The sequence below is a fragment of the Xenopus tropicalis genome, chromosome 1 (genome assembly GCF_000004195.4).
Source record: "Xenopus tropicalis strain Nigerian chromosome 1, UCB_Xtro_10.0, whole genome shotgun sequence".
Classification (NCBI taxonomy): domain Eukaryota; kingdom Metazoa; phylum Chordata; class Amphibia; order Anura; family Pipidae; genus Xenopus; species Xenopus tropicalis.
The window spans coordinates 49,445,761-49,458,394 of record NC_030677.2 but is presented as its reverse complement, the minus strand read 5'-3'; the positions used below and the strand labels follow the sequence as shown (position 1 = coordinate 49,458,394).

Genomic DNA, 12,634 nt, shown 5'->3' with positions numbered 1-12,634 from the left:
ACACATAAAGACGTGGCCACCAAATGCCCCCAAACAGGGGCAATGCATAAGGGGGGGCTGTGCTCTATGTGCTCTACCTGCAGTTATTTAGTCTAAACACCCCCATACCTGTGAAATAACCCCCGCAAACTATATATTTCTGAAAAGTGCACACCTTCAGCTATTCAGAGACGCCACTCTCCTCTTTCTACATGGAAAATTGTGGCCGCAGTCCCTTGCAGAAGTCAGCGCTTTGGTCAGAAATCAAGGAAAAACCAGATACAACCCTAGATTTTGGTCAGAAATCAAGGAAAAACCAGATACAAACCTAGATTTCTCCCCAAAATCTCCATGGCAACTACCAAAAACTTACTAAACCTCAATCTGCAAGTTCCCCTGAATAAAACGATACCCCATATGTATGGGTACACATAAAGACGTGGCCACCAAATGCCCCCAAACCGGGGCAATGCATAAGGGGGGGCTGTGCTCTATCTGCAGTTATTTAGTCTAAACACCCCCATACCTGTGAAATAACCCCCGCAAACTATATATTTCTGAAAAGTGCACACCTTCAGCTATTCAGAGACGCCACTCTCCTCTTTCTACATGAAAAATTGTGGCCCCAGTCCCTTGCAGAAGTCAGCGCTTTGGTCAGAAATCAAGGAAAAACCAGATAAAAAACCTAGATTTCTCCCCAAAATCTCCATGGCAACTACCAAAAACTTACTAACCATCAATCTGCAAGTTCCCCTGAATAAAACGATACCTATGTCTGGTTGCGCATAAGTACATGGCCACCAAACCTGAAAATGCATAATATTGGGGCTGCACTCTATGCACCCCTTTTTTTTTGCCTGCACCCGAATGAATGGAATACGCTCGGGTGCAGGCACATGTAGCCGATATACGCATGAAAACGCGTGAGAATGCAAAGTCTCGCGTTTTCATGCGTATATCGGCTACATGTGCCTGCACCCGAGCGTATCCCATTCATTCGGGTGCAGGCACAAGTAGCAACCGTAGGGCTGAATTTTCGGCAAGCGTTTTTCCACTTGCTGAAAAAATCAGCCCTACGCCATGTGTGGCATCAGCCTAACCCTTGGCAATAGAAACTACCAGAACAATCTTAGCACCTCTGGACCTTTCTAGAACAACTGAAATCAAATGAAGTTAAAATGGAATAAAACCACTAAAAGCAATCAAAGAACAATAGTTGCAATGAAATCGGTGGTCAGAGCCCTGGATCCACCAATGTCACTGCAAAAGCAACCTTTTAGGGGCACTAAACACACAAAGAACAATGCAAAGATAAAACACCATAAAATCAGTAAAATCCAATAAAACCACCTAAACCAACAGAAGAACAATAATTGCAATGAAATCGGTGGTCAGAGCCCTGGATCCACCAACGTCACTGCAAATTCAGCACCCAATAGCAATAAAAAAGTTACAGTGCAATAGAATAATTCAAAAACAGAAATCAATTATGAAAATGCCAAAAAAACACTAAAATGCAACCAAATAAATCAGATAATTATAGAGCAAGATCAGAAATAAAGTTTTAGTAAAAAAAAAAGACTGCCAAAGAAAGCAAAGACAGAAAGAAAAGAAAAGAAAGAAAGAAAAAAAAAAAAAAAAAAAAAAAAAAAGTGTAAGTGTAAGTGTGTGTGTAAGTGTCTGTGTGTGCTTGGGAAAGTTGTAAATAAGTGTGTATGTGTACAAAAGTGTAATAATAACAAAGATAGAAGAAAAAATTGAAAAAAAAAAAAAAAAAATTTTTAGACAGTTGAGATAGAAATAAGCAAAATAAACAGTGGTAGAGAGTTGTAGTTCAGCTTACCCAAGGCAGGCAGGCGATCAGAGGCGATCAGGGGCGATAAATCCAGCAGGAAGGCAGCAGGGGAGCTCCATCCGGTCCAACGTGCGCAGCAGGAGTGAGGGAGCCGACAGTAGGCGGCGACTTTTAAAGGGACAGCAGTGGACACGTCATCAATGCGTGTCCACTGCTGTCATTGGCTGGAGCGACGATCGGTGCGGCTGGGCGACCGGATCGGTGAGTATGTCCTTGTTCGCTCGTTGCCTAGGGGGTTGTGACGGCTTTACAAGCGCTGCGCTGCTTTAAAAGCGAGCGCAGCGCTTGTAAACCCGACAGTGCCATTGGACGTAGATTCTACGTCCCATGGCACTTTGGTCCCTTGGTACCTGGGACGTAGAATCTACGTCCCTTGGCACTTAAAGGGTTAATAGCCTATGATTAAGTGCCCTAAAGGGCACAAAACGCGTCAGGCGTTTATTTGTTTTAAACATGAAGAAATAAACTTTGGTTTTTAGCAGTTTCATGAGTCCGGAGTGCTGGATGTCCCATGTTCTACTTTGGAGAATTTTTCCTTTCAGCTGCGGGTTCGGGGCCTTGAGCACCCGGACCACCATCGACTTTTGGTGAGCTATTTGGATTTCCTTACTCCTATATTATTGAATGACCCTCTTTGAACCTTGCGTCGGGCTCGGGGTTTGAACACCCGGGCCTAGCCCGATACTGGGTATATACATATAACTTTCATTGCCTTGACGTATATTGGGGAATAAATTTTGAGTTAATCATTGAATATATCTTAATTATCTTCTAAGTTAGTTAGGATAATTAATTTACCAAATTTACCTAATTTATTTTATGGAATCCATTTGAGGTTTGTTTAATTTACATTCCATTCTTCTTTCTTCTTCAGAAAACACCACTATAGTTTATATAATTAAGCTGCTGTGTAGCTATGGCAGCAGCCATTCAAGAAAAAAAGTAGAAAGGGCACAGGTTACATATCAGGTGTTACAAGCAGGTGTTTTAAAGAACGTATCTATTATCTGCTATGTAACCATTATTATTTAGCCCTATTTCAGTTTGAATAGATAACCCCATGGCTACACAACAGATTTGCTTATATAAACTATAGTTTATATACTGTATATATAGTTTACCAGTGTAGGACAACAGGTACATTATATTTTTATTACCCTTTCATTTTTTGAAGTTAATATTCCCTTAACACCATTATTTTGTACCATCTCAGATCTGGCATAACTCTTGCAAGTAAAATTAATATCTTGTGGCACAAAAAAAAAAAAAAAAAGATATATCAGATTTTTTCACTTGTTTTTACATCAGAATTTTATAACTGTTTTATACTGTATGGCAAAATTAATTTACTACTTTGTCATTACATGTGAATTTAGACATTGCACCATGGTATTTATGGCCATTTGTGGCTTATTTCAGTTTTTAATATTTCTGTACAGAAAATGAAGCAAGTGTAAGACTAATATACTCCTCACCAAACCAAATGTATTTGCAGCTTGGAAACTGATTTGTAAGCAGTAATACAATTCACAATTCTGTTTTACAGCCATATTATTAATGTTTGCAAGTTGCACCTTATGGGTTTTAAAACCTTGAGCCTTCAGCCTTTTATAAAATATTTGGAACTGTTCCCTAATTCAAATCATAACCAATTTCTGACTTTTACTGAGTAGCTTGGTAAGGGAATGACTTTATGACATAGCTACATAAATCAGAAACATCTAAACTTTGAAACTTAATATCTGAAAGGCTACTTTCTCTTAGGGCCCTCCACAATTATTTTACCATTAAATTTACCCAGTAGGATTTTTTGCCTCCAGTAAGGATTAATTATATCTTAATTGGGATCAACTAAGTGAGGGCAGTAAGGTTGGGGAATGCCCTTCCTAGTGATGTTGTAATGGCAGATTCTGTTAATGCCTATAAGAGGGGCTTGGATGAGTTCTTGAACAAGCAGAATATCCAAGGCTATTGTGATACTAATATCTACAGTTAGTACTAGTGGTTGTATGTATAGTTTATGTATGTGATAGTAAAGGTTGGCAAGTATAGGTTTGTGTGTGCTGGGTTTACTTGGAAGGGTTGATGTTTATAATGTTAATGGGAGATGGCCTACATGTAGTGTACTTACAGGAGATGACTTGAGTTCATGTCCTGTGTGTGCTGAATAGTGATGAGCAAATCTGTCCCATTTAGTTCCTCCGCAAAAATTAGTGAAAATGTGAAAAAATTAGCGAAACGCAAAAAAATGACGCATTTGACAATTTGTTTTGTACAGAACTTATTTACCATGTATTTTTTCTCCTTTTGACTACGTATTGTGTCCCTTGGTTCTGTACATACTCTACTTCCAGAAGATGTGCCTACAGCTTTTGGATTCTTTCAAAATATTTTTCCTCAAATGTCATTAAAGGGGTTAGTCACCTTTAAATTAACTTTTAGTATGATGCAGACCAGGGGTCCCCAAACATTTTAAACAGGGTGCCAGTTCATGGTCCCTCAAACTGTTGGGGGGCTGGAATATTGTCCTAAAACTAACCCCCCTCCAGCTCCCTGCTGCATCCTGAAACTATGGCCCACTCGTGCTGCCTGCTCCCCGTTCCACTCTCTCCAGCACTCAGCTCCATCCTCTCTCTCCAGCTCCCCCGCTCCCTGCTGTGTCCTCCCGCTCTACATTTCTTAGTAACCTCACCTGAGAGCAATAAGGACTCAAAAAGTTGCCCCTATTGCCTGCTGAGCCAGTCACCTGAAGGGGCTTGGGCAAGCAAGTCTGTGTTTTCAATTGCATAAAAACACTTGCGCATTTAGTTTGCTGTAAATAAACATAGAAACCTTGGAAATTCTAGAAATCTAACATGTCAGTAATAAATGGCCACAGTTATGCAGTAAGCTTCAGGGCATGTTTCAGTTCCTTGCTTATATTGTGCCATAGTTTTTTTTTTTTTAATTGACTGCTTTCAGAGCATCCACTGGTTCCTTGTAATTGTGTGTAAATGAGATAGCTTGAGAGGCATATGGATAAGCAGGTTACGGTACATTTTTTCATTAGTATCACTTTTAACCTCTAAGGCAGTGGTCCCCAACCAGTGGCTCGCGAGCAACACGTTGCTCACCAACCTCTATGATTTTGCTCCCAGTAGCCTCAAAGTTGGTGCCGATTTTTGAATTTCTGACTTACAAGCATGTTTTGGAGGCATAAAGACCATGTGTACTGCAAAACAGAGCCTCTAGTAGTCTGCCAGTCCACATTGAGTCCTTATTGGTCCCCTACTATGAAAGTTTTTTTGCTTGTGTTGCTCCCCAGCTTTTTTTTTATTGAAATGTTGTTCACGGGTAAAAAAGGTTGGGGATCCCTGCTCTAAGGGGTAGGAAAGACATGGTTTTTATACATTTGCTCCTACTTCTGTGTGGAAAATGATATTTGTAAACTTTTTACATATCTTTTACAATATAACACATTCATAAAGAGCATGTCATGTAAGTTAGTATGTATGTATGTTATTAGAATTTGTATTTGTAGTAAGAATTTTCTCTGCGGATTCTGCAGTTCTGTATTTCCTTTTTAATGCATATTGCTGGCATTTTTTTAGGGAAACTGGAAACATGTAAATGAGTTTGTCAGAGAGAGATATAGAAAATAATTCCCTTAGAGCATGCTTGAAGGCAGCCTGCTTCAGGCAATGCATGGAAGTTTCACACAGTGCAAAGCCTCTAGGGTATATGAAGCCGAAGTAGAAGAAAATGCAGTTAAAGCCTTGGATAGCTGTGACTTCTGACTTGAAAATACATGAAATCGGGTGTTATTTTTAAAAGTTTTCTGAAATGGAGTAGCTCTTCTATGCAAGTTATAAAAAACATTGCAATGCAAGGCCGTTACATACTGTAGACTGCAGGTTTTCCATATGTTGGTGTTTATTTAGTATGCCATCTACTTTGTAGACTTTGTCATTATAAATAGAATTGCTGATAAACTTAAGTGTTAGAAAAGTTTTATACAAAAAAATGCCTATTTCTATTGAACTGCCCACAGACCCATATGTGTGACAATATGGTTCTGACTGGAGCAGTAAACCAGCATTTGCATGTCCATTAATTGGTAAAACAATGTTGATAACTAATAAAATCACTTGGCAATAACACAATTTTATTGATGTTATTGTGCGATAATCACAAAGAATTTGACGTATTTAAACATCAATGGATAAAATAAAATTATAAATTTAGAAAAGAAGGAAATCTACCACATGATACATAATTTGACTGAGATTTTGTGAGATTTACAGTTACTAAACAAGGGGAAATTATTGGCAAAATGTGTATATGGGTATTTTTTAACTTATTACCACTGACAGTTGTAGGTAGTATTCAATCAACATTTACAGATAAAAGTTGGACACTTATAGATGTGATGTCCATAGTATTAATGAGCAAGTTTTGGGTATTTTGCCATGCATGGATTTGTGGCAAAATTCTGCACTTCGCCAACTGCAAATTCTTTTTGCAAAACCTTTGCAAAAATTTGCTGCAAAATTTCTGCATCACTAAAACTTGAGGAAAAAATGCCTATTGACATCAATGCATTTGAGAGTGAGAAAAAACTCTCATCAACTTCAGTGCTGTTTTCATGAGAAAAAACACAACACAGAAAAAAACACAGAACACAAATAAAAACAACAGAAAAATAACATGCGGTTTGGCCTCCTAAGATGATAGTATTATTAAGAACTCTTGATATAGCTGAACCATAACTATAGTATAGTACTAAGTGCATCCTGCTAACTTGGACAACCTGAAACAATCCCAAATCACCCCTGAACAATGTGAAAAGCTGATACACATATAAGCCTAATCTAGTATAAATAAATTTAAAGCAACTGGACTTGTTTGGTAATCAATGAAGACTTTTCACTACTCGTCCGAGCAGCTTCTTCAGTTGAACTGAAGAAGCTGCTCAGACGAGTAGTGAAACATCTTCAATGATTACCAAACAAGTCCAGTTGCTTTAAATTTATTTATACTAGATATACCATGACCTGGATGAATGAAAATCTTCATAGACATATAAGCCTAATGATTTGAAGTTATTATTGCTGCTAAACTTCACTCCATCAAATATTGCAACATGGAAAATATTTGTAGAGCATCATATTAAACCTCTGTTTTAACTTTTTCTGATATGTTACATGGTCTTCTTTGTGATCTGCATATGCACAACTAATGACCTGGGCACAAGTGCTTGTGTTTTTTCTCTGGTGGGGTTTAAAGCCCAAAGTCATAGGCTTTCATCACCTTTGCCCCTGATATAGCAACATAGCCAGCAAAGGCTTGAAGTAGACTGCAGTTTTGTGGATTGGTTGGCCATTCAAAATCATTGATATAAATTGATATTTTAGTTCTTTTTAGGCATGAGCATATTTACGAAGCAACCTCTCTCACACTGATGTTGCAGTATAGGCACTGGGTTGAAAGTGGGATTTTCATTCTTCTCCTATTTGCCGATAAGCAGTAATCAGTGAATAGGAATCTGATCAGCACCCAAGTGTTTGTACGGACACCCATCATATACCTTTGATTGTTTAAACTGTTAGTTGACGGCACCAGGTGGGGAAAGATCTAAACATGTAAGGAAATTTTAATGTCTAATAGGGCCTTTCGGAATAGCTATTTGCAAGTACAGGTATGGGCTCTGTTATCTGGAAACCCAATATCCAGAAAGCTCCGAATTACGGAAAGCCTGTCTCTCATAGACTCCATTTTAACCAAATAATTCAGATTTTTAAAATGGAGTTCCTTTTTCTCTGTAAAAATAAAACAGTGCTTTGTATTTGATCCCAACTAAGATATAATTACTCCTTACTGGATGCAAAATAATCCTACTGGGTTTAATTAATGTTTTATTGATTTTTTAGTAGACTTAAGGTATGAAGATCCAAATTACTAAAAGACCCCTTATCCGGAATACCCTTGGTCCTGAGCATTCTGGATAATGGGTCCTATACATGTATATGTTAAAGTCATACAAAACTATTTCTGTTCTGTCTAGTCACTTTAATATTGTATAGATGCCCGTTATACTTCCTTACTGATACACTGTTTTAAAATGGGTCCATGCATCTAAAGAAAGTATATTTTGAATAAGAAAATTGGAAGAAATTGGATTCTGAACAAAGGAGAAATTTAAGTCTGTGTAAAATACTTTCTTTTCTTTCGATCTTACATCCAACTAATTGCACAACAGAGCGTCAAAGTAAGCTCAAACATGTCAAAGAATAAGCTTGAAACACAGAAAGAGACCTGTGTTTTTAATGTTAATTGTTTGAAGAGCGGTTACTTGGTTGTAGACTATTAATCTAGGGATTATGGATTGAGCTGCTTTCAGTTCCTGAACAGAGATCCTTTGTAAGCTTGATTGGGAGTTGCTATAATATTCACTTAAATGAACCAGTGTTCCTATGGGATAAATTCTTTTTTACCAGACACAATTATTCATGTACAGTCTTGTCACTGAATATGAATAATTTCACCAAATAGGTGCTCCTGTGCATTTTTCAAAGTGACAGCACCAATACGCTTCAGGAACATTGGGGGAAACATTTTTCTCCAGAATAATATGAACTTCCGATCCTTTTAAAGAATACAGATTGTATTTTGTTCTTTTTGATTTCTGAATTATTAATGTATTTGAACATGTTAGAATCCCTGCAGAGCACACATTTCTGTGATCAGATTTATATCCTTGCTGACATATACGGGGCCTTGCATAAGTATTCAGACCCTTGACCAATTCTTTCTTTTAACTGGATAACAAATCTGTCTCTGGAATGTTTTACTCTGTGATGTTTTTTTTTTCAATTTCCATAAAACAATATCATATAAGAAAAACTCATTTTGAGTTTCAGTAGTTTGAAATAAAAATATCACAGACAGAAAAATGTCACTGTTGTTTGGTAAAATGTGAACAAATGGTCAAGGGCCTGAATATTTTTGTGGGTTTATTCTGTGTATGCAGTATATAGGGCTCTTGAAGTCATACATTTAAAACCAGGTCCAAGTGTATGATCAAGGAGATGTTCCAGAATGTTATTTAGATAATAGATGTGAAAGGTCTGTGGGTATTTTCGCTGGAATCTAAATTAGCTTCAGTAGGGTCTTCACACAGGACATAGTAACATAGCAGTTCCACACTTTTTACATTTATTACTTGCACATTACTATTAAAACATAATATTATAGCAAAGGTGCTTCATTACCCCATGACTCTTCCCTTCTAATGTGTTTTGCACCTTTGGGCACTTCTACCGAGGAGGTTTGGAATTTGAATTAGCTTTATCAGGGTCAGTGGTCAGCTTTACAAAACCTTATGGCCTACACTGAGGACACTATGATGGTCTAGACTAGGACCATTTTAATAAATAGGTAAAAGGGCCATATGCCCAGAGCACACCAGCGCAAGGGTGGCCACCATTGTACCTATTTAATATCAATTTTGTATGCAGCATCCCACAGAGATTGCATAAAATCATTTTAACCACATAGAGTCCTACAAGATAGGGGTTTAATTGATATTCTTTTTGATTACATTTTTATTGGAACAATTCTTCCAAAGACACCCTAATAATAAACATCCAATTATGGTGTCTCATGTAGAGGTTGTTTAAGATGATGTTCTTGTTCATTTTCAGCAACAAGCACAAAGTGAGACCTCTTGGTTCCTTTGTTGGCGATAGATAGATAGATGATAGACAGAGATAGATAGATCGATATTTTAAAACATTTAGAAAAATGTCTGCATAGTTATCTAGTAAAAAGTATCACAAATGCTAGCCTTGCTTTGATTTTACAGAAAAGAAAATAAGTTTTTTTCTTTTTAATTGTTCCAGGGGGTTTAAATTCAAAACGCAAAGGTTGACCTTGTTTTGGATTTGACAGCAAATGTTTCATTTTTGTGATCTCCAGTCAAGTACTAAATATCTTCACGGTTAGTGATTTCTTGAAGGTAGATAACATGATGAATCTTGCACTGGTCAGCAGTACTGCATGGCTTTTGAGAATTAAACTTTTAAGAAAGAAGACTGAGTATAAAATGACTATTTCAGCATTCTATATTATCGAACTCTTATATATGAGTGACCGTGTGATGCCTGAGATAAGTTCACTTTTAGTTCTACCTGTGGGTCATATGTCAGTTTGTTTCTAAAATTAGTTATTCTCTAAGGATTCTAAATACCTAAGAATATATCATTAATGTGTTGATAGTATAGATAAAGGATCCCCAACCTTTTTTACTCGTGAGCCACAGTTAAATGTAAAAAGACTTTGAGAGCAACAAAAGAATCATAAAAGTTCATGGAGGAGCCAAATAAGGGCTGTGATTGGCTATTAGGCAGCCTCTATGCACACTATCAGCTTAACGGAGGCTTTGTTTGATAGTAAATCTTGTTTTTATTCAACCAAAACTTGCCAGGAATTCAAAAATAAACTACCTGGTTTGGGGCCACTAGGAGCAACATCCAAGAGGCTGATGAGCAACATGGTGCCCACGAGCCACTGGTTGGGGATCACTGTTATAGATAATAAAATGAACATTTATTGAATTAAGGCAGTTTTATGTTGTTGGGTCATGTAATAAAAGTTGCAAAGTTTTCACATGGTCCAATAGCAAGCAAACATTTGCTTTCAACATGTGGCCAGCAAAAGCTACTTGCTTATTGGTTATGTAGGCTCATGGTAAATTTGATACTTGTAACACCATAAGATACATCAAACTTTACCCATTATGAGACTATTTCTCTCAGGCCTGAGCCCTTCGCATATATCAGAGGCCAAGGTGTTGTGCAACTGTAACAATAAGAACAAGTTCCAGAGATTCTAAAACTTAAACAGGAACTTATTTATTCAATCCACATAGGAGTATTAATAGTTAGCGATGCAGGTCTCTTGCATATTACAGGTCAGGCTTATACTCTCATTGACCCTATCCCCACAGGGCAACAATACGTTACACTCAGCTTTCAGGTCATGCTCTCTCCAGTGGAACCCAAGCAAATCGTGCCCTGAGTTTGTACACTGAGTACCCTACTCTGGGCACCAATACACCCGGGATAATAATCCCTCTACAATCCTCGTCAGAGCTGCACACTAACTAGCCCTATTTGTCGCACCTAGTGTGACTTATAACAGAACCTTGCCTGACCTCTCTGAGCCTACCTTAAACCCAGGTTCCATTTTCTCTCTATCCACCCGCCTGCTAAGATGGAGATCTAACATGAAAGAAAAAGTTAGGGATCAGGGATCCACTATTGGACTGGTATTTATCTTGAGAAAGGAGTGTTTTAACAAATAAAGATAATTTGCTGACACAGACCTGGAAATTCGCTGGAGAAACCCTAGATTGGTGCAGTTTTTTGCAGAGAGGAACATCAACCTGGGGTATAAGGTAAGTGAATACAATGACTGGGGGTGCATAACTCTTGGCACCCCCAGCAAATTTGACTTTTCATCTCCTATAAAAAGTATGTAGAGAAAGACTGTCTGTCTACACAAATAGCACTCAATGCCCCCCCCCCCCAAATGTATAATGCAGTTAAAATAAGATATCGTGTTTCTAAAAAAAAAACCCCTTCTAACATTTCTTTATTAATAGAAGTACATAAATATATCGTTTTTTGAACAGATTTTGAAACATTTACAATTCTGTCAGATTGCTGTAGCAAACTAAAAAAAATTATCACAACAAACTGTATGATACAGAGATTAAAGCAGAATAGTTGATTTAGTAACTAGATGTCAATTTAACATTTTAAAAACAGCATCAACACAGCCAATTAACATTTCCTTCTTTAAAAGCAATCATTCTTATTTCTGGAAGACACAGCTGTCTTTTTCACTTATCAGGAATAAAGCCTTTATGACGGTTCCTAAAATACCTGTGCCTTTTCCGTATAATTCATCATGTCTGGCAGTTTAACAGTTTTTCATTTCGGATCTCATGCAGTTTTGTGCGTAAAATTCTAATGTCTAAAACTGGCTTGTAGTGTGATAAATTATATAGTAAAATCAGCACAGAGACACCCAGTCACTGGGGAGTGTTACCTGAATCAGTCTGAAAAGTTATTGGATTTATAGCAAATGAAACATAATTTTTAACGTCACTAATTAGAGCAATCCAAAGATGTGAAATGAATATATTTAAGAAATTATGCATGAATTGCTTAATTTCATGCAAGTTAGAATGTTCTGTTCAAAAAAAGTAGTTGTTTAAAAGTGTTGAATATTATTGACTAGTGTTCCACATCCATGGATAACTGCTACAGCTTCCCTCAGGTCACACTACTGTCACACTCACAGCGTTACCTCATGCCCACCACAAACACTATCTTAAATAGGCTTCCAATTACCCTCTGGCATTTGCGGCCATAGCTATTTGGTAACCAGCACACAAAAAAGGACACAGGCGTAAAGATTCATCTTCTGGAGCCAAACAGAGGGTTTCACCAAGAGGAATCAGTGTGCCTCCATCTTTTGATCATTTTTTGAGTAGCTCTGCAGTGGTAAGTACCACTGCTTCATGATAAATGAATGCACACAAGAAAATATTATATTATATTATATCAAGCACACTGTCCTCACTGGATGTACAGTACCTCAGGTTCTGTCTAACTTGATAAAAGGCCACACATGGCCTAAAACTTTGCTGTAATGCCCTAAGATGTGTACAATAAAGGCATTTTAAACAAGAATACAAGTGGTGCTGTTCCAGGCTTCTTTTGCTCTGTCTAATTTGAACCCTACACGCAATAT

At 37.5% G+C, this 12,634-nt stretch overlaps 1 protein-coding gene across 1 annotated transcript in view; it reads left to right on the top strand.

Annotated features, from left to right (window-relative positions):
* The window catches only part of galntl6 (polypeptide N-acetylgalactosaminyltransferase like 6), a 520,631-nt gene that overhangs the window by 23,471 nt on the left and 484,526 nt on the right, over window positions 1-12,634 (top strand). The gene's annotated exons all lie outside the window — the stretch shown is intronic.